Source organism: Silurus meridionalis, chromosome 24 (assembly GCF_014805685.1).
Source record: "Silurus meridionalis isolate SWU-2019-XX chromosome 24, ASM1480568v1, whole genome shotgun sequence".
Classification (NCBI taxonomy): Eukaryota; Metazoa; Chordata; class Actinopteri; order Siluriformes; family Siluridae; genus Silurus; species Silurus meridionalis.
The window spans coordinates 2,283,058-2,293,891 of NC_060907.1; the positions used below are offsets into that span (position 1 = coordinate 2,283,058).

The 10,834-nt window shown below is 46.6% G+C and overlaps 1 protein-coding gene across 2 annotated transcripts in view; it reads right to left on the minus strand.

Annotated features, from left to right (window-relative positions):
* Positions 1–10,834, minus strand: part of LOC124378386 (B-cell receptor CD22-like) — a 66,868-nt gene that overhangs the window by 33,384 nt on the left and 22,650 nt on the right. The gene's annotated exons all lie outside the window — the stretch shown is intronic.

The window sequence follows — 10,834 nt, forward strand, 5'->3', positions numbered from 1 at the left end:
TTCGGACTGTTTTGGAGTCTGTTTTGTCTCAGCCTGCATTGCTCTGTTTGCCTGTGTTCAGACCCTGGACTGTTTTTTTAACTTTGTTTTTGCCTTTGCCCCATTGCTCTGTCTGCTGGCTTCCCAATTTTAGGAGTGTTTTATTTTAGATCTTTATTTTAGATTTTGACCTGTGTTTTTCCCTCTGCCTCTTTCTCAATAGCTAATTGTGGAACTGAAGTTTACCAGTTCTGGTTAATTCTTTACAGGTGGTACTTTTTTTTTTAAGGGGAAATGTATTTGAGAAAACAGTAATGTCAAACTACAACATGTTTTTCAGAGTTTTTAGCTTGTAAAAAATGTAAATAGTTTTTTTTTTTTTTCAAATATCTACACAATTCATTTTTATAAAAAACCTGGCAACCTGCAGTGCTGAGTTTCACACATACATGAGTTTTTCACATAGGTGTCATACAAGGTCATAAGGACATATGTGAGTGTATTCATACTATGTGTGTAATTATTCAAAACTTTATGTAAAAGTAATAGAGCTGCTGTAACATGAAGTTACGGTGATTGAGCACTTTAAACATTCAGCAGATCACAGAGTTTTAATATATTCAGGTTTACATTAGCTATGACATTTTATACTTTGCAAAACTAAAAGGTTTATTTGGGGAATTATCAGTAGTTTTACTTCAGTATGATATTTCAGTACAGTTTCCATCCTAAAAACAGCCACAGCAGCTTGCACCATAATGCAGTATTGTACAGTTACAGATGCAATTCATGTTTGTGAACTTAAATTATTGAGTAATTACTAGTTGCTGTATTTTTTTTTATAAATTTCTCAGCACTTTAGGATAAATAAGAATTTGTATGTATATCCATTGTGACATATATGAGCTAGTTTTTCCTGGTCAGAGTCACAGTGATTCAGGAGTCAACTTTCAGAAACACAATTACATCAGAACAACATGCTGCTCACACCATTAACAGTAAATAAAACATAACTTCACTACATTAAATGAGTTTAAAGCAGTTATTACTTTAGATCCATTAGTACAGACACATCAGCTGCTTGAATCAACAACACTGATTTACAGTTTACAGTTTAAAGAAGTTCAGAAATATCATCAGTAAGGTTAAAAGATTAAATGGCTCTTCGTTGCTGATGATGCTACTGTAAAAATGTGATTCTGGTTCTCCGCTTCAATAAGGAGTTCCCTCCATTCATCTGATGTTTCAAAACTAAATTTCATATTCCTCAAAGTCTGAAAGAAAATACACACAGGAACATCAGAAATGTGCATTAGAGCAGAACATGTTAATAACATTCATTTGCATCAGCCTTGTATGGTAACTCTCACATATTTGAATAAAAATTCACAAGATCACATTAATCAAATGTTGGATTTGGGTGTAAAAGAAAAAACACACTTTCATATTGCAGTAGTAAGACGTGCCGTGTCAACAGGAGGACTGGGATGAGAAATCTGTGAATGAAAAAGCCATGCCTTATTAAATTTGAATTTACACCAATAAAATACAATTAAACAATAGACCTTTACCATCAATTCTTCAAAAAATCAAAATCAATGGACCTTCAATCAAAAATAGACGTTCTTTTAGGCAAAAAAACAAGTCTAAAAAACAGTCCAGGGTCTAAAACGGTCATACCAACTGCTAGCAGTCATAACAACCGCTGAACAGGACCCCAGTGGAGAGAGTGGAAAGTTTCCAGTACCTAGGTGTTCACGCCACACAGGACCTGTCTTGGTCCTGTCACCTCAACACCCTGGTGAAGAAGCCCGGCAGCATCTGCACCATCTAAAATGCTTAAGGGACTTTAAACTTCCCTCTCAGGTGCTAAAGTCTTTCTACACCTGCACCGTTGAGAGCGTCCTGATCGGTAGCATCACTTCCTGGTTCGGGAACAGCACCATGCAGGACAGGCAAGCCCTTCAGAGGATGGTGCGGTCAGCTGAACATACCATCCACACCGAGCTCCCTGACCTGCAGGACATCCACAGCACGTGGTGCCGGATCAGGGCCAGGAAGATTGTGAAGGACCTCAGCCTTCCAAACAATCGACTCTTTTCTTTGTTGCGTTCAGGGAAGCACTTCCGCTACTTGAAAAAGGGAGAATGAGGAGGAGCTTCTTCCTGCAGGCCATTCAGAGTTTAAAACAGGAAACACGCAGGATCCAGTCTCCATCTTCACTTTTTTCTGCACAACCTTTTTTGCACTATGACACTTTAATCTCTGGATTTGCACAGCACAGTGGCACTTTATACCACACCATACTGCACATGGACACGTTAGGGACAATCACATTAATCACCTTAAATTTGACTGATTTACTGTCATACGCATCCATGTATATACACACATATATCTACCTTCTTTTTTTCTTGGTCTATTTTTCCTCATTCTATTCCGTTTATATTCGATTCCCTTTTACGCTTGAATGCCGGACTGTCAAAAAAAGCATTTCACTGCATGTCCCTCAGATCCCTCATGTCTGTGTTACCCTCTGGTTCTCCCTTTTAGTTATGCTGCCATAGCGAGTCTTGCCGGAGTCCAAACTGCACAGTGACATTAACTTTCATACACCAATAGGGACACTTAATAATCCATATCCTTCTCTTCCCGTCATCCTCTCTCTCTCTCTCTCTCTCTCTCTCTCTCTCTCTCTCTCTCGGTCGAGTTAAACATGCTCCTGAGGCTCCAGTGACCACTGTTCCTGCCCCTCTCCCCTCCATGGATCTTCACACTTCTGTGCATCTTGGGACGGTCTCTCATCAACACCTTGGGTGGTTCCATATAATCCCGGATATGAACGGGTGCTTTGAGGATGGATTGGACTGTGGTTGGTGTCGGCGGTCTGCTGCACTGACTCGGGAGTGCAGTTTGCTTCTGATCATCATCACTGTACCCCACAACATTGTATATCTGCTTCAAATGGACATTTGGTGCAACCCAGATGAGGATGGGTTCCCTCTTGAGTCTGGTTCCTCTCAAGGTTTCTTCCTTGTGCCATCTCGGGGAGTTTTTCCTTGCCACAGTTGCTCATCAGGGACAAACTTACTTACAAAGAACATATTTACGTTTAATCACCACATTATCTGTGTAAAGCTGCTTTGAGCCAATGTTCATTGTTAAAAGCGCTATACAAATAAAAATGAATTGAATTGAATGTCATACTCTGTATGTACTTACATGTGACAAAAAAAATTTGATTTGATTTTGAAAAAACAGTCCAAAAAAAACAAAAGCCGGCAAACAGAACAATAGGGGCAGTGCGAGAAAACCATATCCAAAAACAAACCAGAGATCTCAGCATCTTCAGCTCTTCCACCTCCAGCTCTACCTCCTGCCTTCTTTTACAAATCACTCACGCTACTCTTCTCCACCCATTCCCCCTTGCCTGCACTCTTTTCCTCACTTCTCTAAAACACTTTCCATTACTTTGCACTGTTGACCCCAGGTACCTGAACTCCTCCACCTTCTCACTGCAACCTGCAAGTCAGTATGAGAAAGACACATGTACTCTGTCTTTCTCATACTGACTTTCATTCCCCTTCTCTCCAGCATGTACCGCCAGGTCTCCAGGATCTTCTCAACCTGCTCAACCTCCAGTACCTCTTTTTCACATGACAACCAACTTTTCTTTTTATCTTTATACTTTGCACAAATAAAAAACATGAGCGAGTCACTAATTACAGAGTCCGGTGTCTGTGTTCTGTTATACCTTCATTACCAACCAGTCTACAAGTAACTGTATGTTTCAGTTAACACTTACTGCAAGTATGCAACACATCCCCAGATGTCTGTTCTTCAGGGTCGAGAGCTGAATATAAGTCATCTTTTGCAACTGACTCTACGTTCTGCAGAGAGGAGGGGTGAAGAACGTGATCAGGTTCTGCCGAAGATCATTACAGTAAAAATGTATTATGAACAAAGCAGACACCTGATGGACAGATCTGTATTCACTCACCTGATGGGCACCTTCAACTTCCTTTTTCTTCTGTCTCTTCCATCTGCTCACAAAAAAGATTTCTTCATCGCAAACATCAGAGAAATTAATGATGAATTTATCATCACATTTATTCTCACCTCAGCCAGAAGAGTGCAGAGAGAAGAGCTGCATGTCCAAACAATCCAACAGCCACATACACAATTACAGAGCCACCTGATCAAACAACACGAAGAAGAAAAAAAACTTTCAAGTGAATAAAGTTCATCCACAGTACAGAATATAAAATGGAGCAGGGATCATCTAGAAAAGACTAATCATCTTCCTCACCATTTACAGAAGTGGACACTGCAGCTGATCTCTCAGAGCCGAGTTTATTCAGAGCCTCGCAGTAGTACAGTCCACTCTGTAGAGCTCTGTAACTCTGTCCTGATCCTACAGGTGATAATTGTTTCTCGTTAAACCATTCACAGGTCTCCACAGGTGAGTTTGCATCACTGCTGCAGGTCAGAGTCACTGATCTGCCCTCCACTACATTAGAAGAGATGCTGATGGACATTGAGGCTCCCATTGGTGGATCTAAAATGGACATGAAGGTAACAATTTAAAGTAAATCTATGATATTTGTATCTGTTATCAGCTGTAAGAAGATCTATCAGCTTTAACTTACACAGAACATTCAGAATTAGACCGTTGGAGTATCGATGTCCGACTTCATTACTGCACTTGCACTTGAACTCTCCACTGTCCTCAGAGCTGATCTTTGAGATGGTGTGTGTGTTTGCTTTTTTACCAGTTTTGTTCCTTTATACCATATGCAACTCTTCACAGGTGGGTTTGTGTCACTGCTGCAGGTCAGAGTCACTCAACTTTCCTCCACTGTCTCACCAGAGGAATTGTTGGACACTGAGAGGTTTTTGGAAAATAAAGAGATTAGATAATAGGAGTGAAGAAAGTGTGACTTTACTGGTGGTTTCTTTTGATCAAAACCTGAAGACAGTGAGAATTTTAACCATTATTATGTGTTTATATTGATTATAAAACCAACTTTATTGCAATAACCCAATAAAACTTTTAGAATCTGTATTTAGTTATGATAATTCTGAAACACATTCCTGTGATTCTGCCTGTAAATCATATTTACATGGTCAGAACAGAACTTAACAATAACAACAGTTTAATGCAACTCAAGGTCACTGTCAGCCTTTTAACTTTCTTTAAATAGTCCATCATTTGTTCTTCATTCCTGTAAATTTGAAGTGATTATGATCTATTTTGATGCAGAAAGTAAATAAATCTCACATCTGACACTGAGGTATTGAGCAGGAGATGGGAGATGTTCAGATCCTCTTACAGCACAGTTATAACTGCCTGCATCCTCACTGCTGACCCTCTGCAGGTGGAGTTCGTTGCTCTTGAAGGTGTTTGTGGTTAAATCATGTGTGTTTTTGTACCAGATGAATGTTGGATCAGTCAGACTGCAGGTGGTTTTACAGGTCAGAATGACTGATTCTCCCTCTGTCACTTCTGCAGGAGCGATCAGCTGAAGATCTTATATACAATGATGGAGAAACATTAAATCTAAATCAGTGAATAATCACCTGCACATTTACTACAATGAGTGATTCAGTTGGGTCATGCAGATCAAATAAACAACATTCTGTGTGTATGATCACAATAAATAAAACATATTTTCTTCTGGATATTTTGGTGTTTGTATCCACTGCAACCACACATTTCTAATATGATAAAGCTGTTATTATAATTATATAATTATATTATCTATACTTTCACTGTTTATTGATTTGTTATTGTTTTTCATGTTTAATTTTATTTTCTGAAATCTGATTTGACATTTCTGATTTAACGCTAATTAAAACATTCAGCACACAAAATCTTTTGTAAATCACCTGAACTACAAGCAGAAATGTTCAAATGATCAGTTTATTTATTATTTTGTGGTGTTTCATAAAAACAGTAATTCAGTAAGAACATGTTTTTCATTCATCTGCTACAAAACTGTAGCTAAAAGAAGATTATGGTCTGAGTGACACATGTAGAGAATAAGATGATTTTATTTACCTGTAACTCTGAGTGTAACTCCAGGAAAACCCGTGTATCCTCCTCCAGTTGTTCTGAATTTTAAGTAGTACATGTGTTCATCTGATTTCTTCACATCACTCAGTCTGAGGGAGAAGTGATTCTGTTTATCTCCTAAATACTCCACTCTGCCTGAGTAACCTGATTCATTATGCAGATCAGTCGACTCTTTACCCTTAACTGGGTTTATTAACCAAAACCTGTTTATCACTGTAACATCTGTTGGATGTGTGTAAGTGGCCTCCATAACCACTGTAGATCCTTTTACAGCACAGAGATTTAAGTTTCTGTATTTCACACTCCATTGATTTCCAAGAGCTCCTGAAACATGACACATGAAAGAGGTGATTAGAGATCATTATCCTGAGCCCCATAAAACACTGAGTTATTTTACAGCTTCTCTTCTCTCCTCTGGAACTCCGGGGCAGAAAAATACAAACTATTCTTTACTACTGGTGTCAGGAATCCACCTGCCACGCCTCCTTCAGAGGCTGCCTTTGCCTCTGCGCGCTCCCAAGCGTGCATCGCAAATCACGCACAGCTGAAGCGCATTATCCGCTCATTCCCTGCCTCCATATAAACCGCTCACTCACCCACACTCCCGGTCCGTTATTGCATGTTCATGCCCGTCCACGTAGGTTCCTGTGAGTTCGCGTATGCTCATCCCCGCTACGTATCATTCGCCTCGGACGCTCTCTCTCTCACTTCGTGTGGACTGCGCTTCTTCCCAGGCGCACTAGGGATTATATTTTCCTTTTCCCCGGACTCTGGTCTCTGGACTATCCCTGCTAACGCAGGTGCTTTTTGTTTCTCCGCACGTCACGCTGTCAGCACCGCATTCCTCTGCTGCTGCCAGCGCCGCGCTTTTCCCAGCGCTCTGTTGTGGATTTCTCTATACGAACTGGCGTTTTCGTTCACAGGAATATACAGCTGCGCTACCTGTGTGTATACTTCCTGCCTTTTGTTTAATAAAGTTTCGTTTGCCGTTACTCCGGCTTCCGCCTCCGTTTCCCGCATGACAGAAATAACGGACCCCTGAATAGGATTACAAGGACTGAAAAAGGGGGCGCAAGAAAAAAAAAAAAAAGGAAAGTAAGGACATGATCGGATTACCACAGTGGTCCCGGCGCGATCCGAACTTCGGAGGCAGACTTCGTACCGCCGCGATGAAGCGGCCACTAAGCTCCGCCCCCGGGAAAACCCGGAAACCCACTGCGGTTTCACGCGGCTCATGCTCGGCAGCACCACGCCCCTGTGTTGACGTCATGGATTTCCGGGCTCGCTTCTCCGGCGACAGAGCTGAATGGGGGGAGTTTTTACAGAACGTGAATCGGTACATGAAGTCGAATTCGTCCAGCTACCCGACGGAAAGAGCAAAAATCGCTCCACATTTGCTCCACTCTGCCTTGCTGGAAAATTTCTCTCTCTTGCCAGTGAGTCGTGGAGCACGACTGGAGGCGAGTTCAGCTCATGTGCCAGGTTCATCCAGCTTCTAACCAGGGAACTCGGGATACTCACGGCGGATCTCGATCACCTCTCCCCCGCTTCCGAGAGCACCGTTTCGCACCAGAGTTTCCTGAAGAGCTCCGCTCCGCCCCAGGATCTTCCGGAGATCTCCGCCCTTCTCCAGGCCCTTCAGGACGGCTCCGCTCCACCCCAGGTCCTCCAAGTGATCTCCACTCTGCACCAGGTCCTCCAGGACGGGTCTGCTCCGCCTCAGGACCTCCTGGAGATCTCCGCCCTGCTCCAAGACCTTCAGAAAGGCCTGGCTCCATTCCAGGTCCTCCAGGAGAGCCCCGCTCCGTTCCAGGTCCTCCAGGAGAGCCCTGCTCCGTTCCAGGTCCTCCAGGAGAGCCCAGCTCCGTTCCAGGTCCTCCAGGAGAGCTCAGCTTTGGTCCAGGTGTCCATAGAGAGCTCTTCTTCCTCTCTGTCCCCGAGTGACCCCGTGAGCTCCTCTCTGTCCCCGAGCGACCCCGTGAGCTCCGCTCTGTCCCCGAGCGACCCTGTGAGCTCCGCTCTGTCCCCGAGCGAACCCGTGAGCTCCTCTCTGTCCCCGAGCGAACCCGTGAGCTCCTCTCTGTCCCTGAGAGTCCCCGAGAGCTCGGCTCCTCTCCTAGGCTTCCAGGCGGCTCCCTCTCCGCTCCAGGTCCCTGATAAGAGCTCGGTTCCGCTCCAGAGAGTCCCCGAGAGCTCAGCTTCGTCCCAGGGACTCCAGGCGAGCTCTTCTCCTCTCCTAGGCGTCCAGGCGGCTCCCTCTTCGCTCTAGGTCCCTGATGAGAGCTCGGCTCGGCTCCCGGTCCCTGACGTGAGCTTCTCTTCGCTCCCGATTCCGAAGGAGAGCTCGGTTCCGTCCCAGGACTCCCGGGAAAGCTCAGCTCCGTTCCAGGGTCTCAAGAAGAACTCGGTTCCGCGCCAGCGTCCCAAGGAGAGCCCGGTTCCATGCCAACGCATCCCCGAACTTACCTCTTCATCCAATGGGATCCCGGAGCACACAACTCACCTCCGAGACTGCGAAAGAGAAGTCGTCCCGTTGCCCCCGGCCTCCACCGAAGGCGACGGTTCGCCCCACAGTCTCCCTTAAGGCGATGCCACCTCTCGTTCCCCAGAGCTCTCCACTTAGCTCCGAGACTGCGAAAGGGACGTTGAACCGCTGCCCCTGGCTTCATCCGAAGGCGACGGCTCGCCCCACAGTCTCCCAAGAAGTGACGGTTTGCCCCACGAGCACTCTGAAGGCGAAGCTACGTCACAGACCTCCTTTTTTCCCAAGGGGTCCCCAGAGCATTCACCTCGGTTTTGGGACTGCGAAAGGGATGTCGAACCGCTGCCCCTGGCTTTATCCCCAGGCGACATCTCGCTCATGAGCTCCTCCCTCGGTGACGGCTCACCTCAGGACCTCTCTCACGGTGACATTCTGCCTCCAAGCTCCCTGGACGAAGGCAGGTCGCTCCTGAGCTCCCTGAAGGGTAAAGTCACTCCGATGATCCCTGCCGAGGTCATCACTCAGCCTCTGTGTTCCGTCAAGGGCGTCGCTCCATCTCTGAGCTTCATCCAGAGGGCCTTCCAGCCGGTAAGCCCCTTCGAGAGCTCTGCCCTGCTTTCTGGTAATCACCGAGGTTGTCTCTCCACTCCAGGTCCCCGTGGGTGATGAGGTCCCGTTCCTGACCTTCCTGGGTAACGTCGATCCGTTCCAGGTTGCTGCCAGGGACGTCATGCCTTCTCAGGTCTTCAGGGTTACCGCCTCTCAGCTCCGGACCACTGCAGGGGAAGTCGCTCAGCTGCCGGTTTTCGCTGAGGGCGTGGCTCCGTTCCCGGTCTCCGCTGAGAGTATCTCTCCGCCTTCAGTCTCCGCCGAGGGCGTCGCTTCACTCCAGTTCTCCAGGGTGGTCATCTCTCCGCCTCCGGTCTCCGCCAAGGGCGTCGCTCCACTCCAGGTTGCCAGGGGGTTCGTCTCTCCGCTCCAGAGCCCCGTGGAGGACGTCTCTCCGCCTCCTGTCTCCGCCGAGGGCGTCGCTCCGCTCCAGGTCCCCAGGGGGGTCGTCTCCCCACCTCCTGTCTCTGCCGAGGGCGTCGCTCCGCTCCAGGGCTCCAGGGGGGTCGTCTCTCCGCCTCCTGTCTCCGCCGAAGACTTCGTTCCACTCCGGGTCTCCATGGGGGTCGTCGCTCCGCCTGCAGCCTTCTCTGAGTGCATCGCTCTGCTCCAGATCTCCGTGGTAGACGTCTCTCCGCCTCTGGTTTGCGCCGAGGACTTCGCCCCGTTCCTTGCCTCCGCGTGGGGCTGTGTTCCGTCCTGGCTCTCCGCAGGTGTGGTCGCTTCGCCTTGGGCCCTTCCTTGCTGTTCCTGGCTCCGTGGCGGTTCCGGCCGGGACCCCTTCGACCCTGGAGGACTGGAGGGGCCCTCCTCCGAGTGCCCGGGCCCACCGGGCGGTTGGTGGTTTGGGGGCGTCCGGTGCCGCCCCTTTGGAGGGGGGTGGTGTCAGGAATCCACCTGCCACGCCTCCTTCAGAGGCTGCCTTTGCCTCTGCGCGCTCCCAAGCGTGCATCGCAAATCACGCACAGCTGAAGCGCATTATCCGCTTATTCTCTGCCTCCATATAAACCGCTCACTTACCCACACTCCCGGTCCGTTATTGCATGTTCATGCCCGTCCACGTAGGTTCCTGTGAGTTCGCGTATGCTCATCCCCGCTATGTATCGTTTGCCTCGGACGCTCTCTCTCTCACTTCGCGTGGACTGCGCTTCTTCCCAGGTGCACTAGGGATTATATTTTCCTTTTCCCCGGACTCTGGTCTCTGGACTATTCCTGCTAACGCAGGTGCTTTTTGTTTCTCCGCACGTCACGCTGTCAGCACCGCATTCCTCTGCTGCTGCCAGCGCCGCGCTTTTCCCAGTGCTCTGTTGTGGATTTCTCTATACGAACTGGCGTTTTTGTTCACAGGAATATACAGCTGCGCTACCTGTGTGTATACTTCCTGCCTTTTGTTTAATAAAGTTTCGTTTGCCGTTACTCCGGCTTCCGCCTCCGTTTCCCGCATGACAACTGGAAGGAAACTGTGCAGGATTTAGACACAGGGGTGTGTTCTGGATTCAAGACATTATTATTATTATTATTATTATTGTTATTGTTATTATTATTATCATTATTATTAATGTTATTAAGACTGTATATATTTATACAAAAAATAGAAAAAGTGAAATATACATATATATATATATATATATACACTTTTTCTATTTTTTGTCATTTCTTTTTCAGGACAGATGATAGATAGATGATAG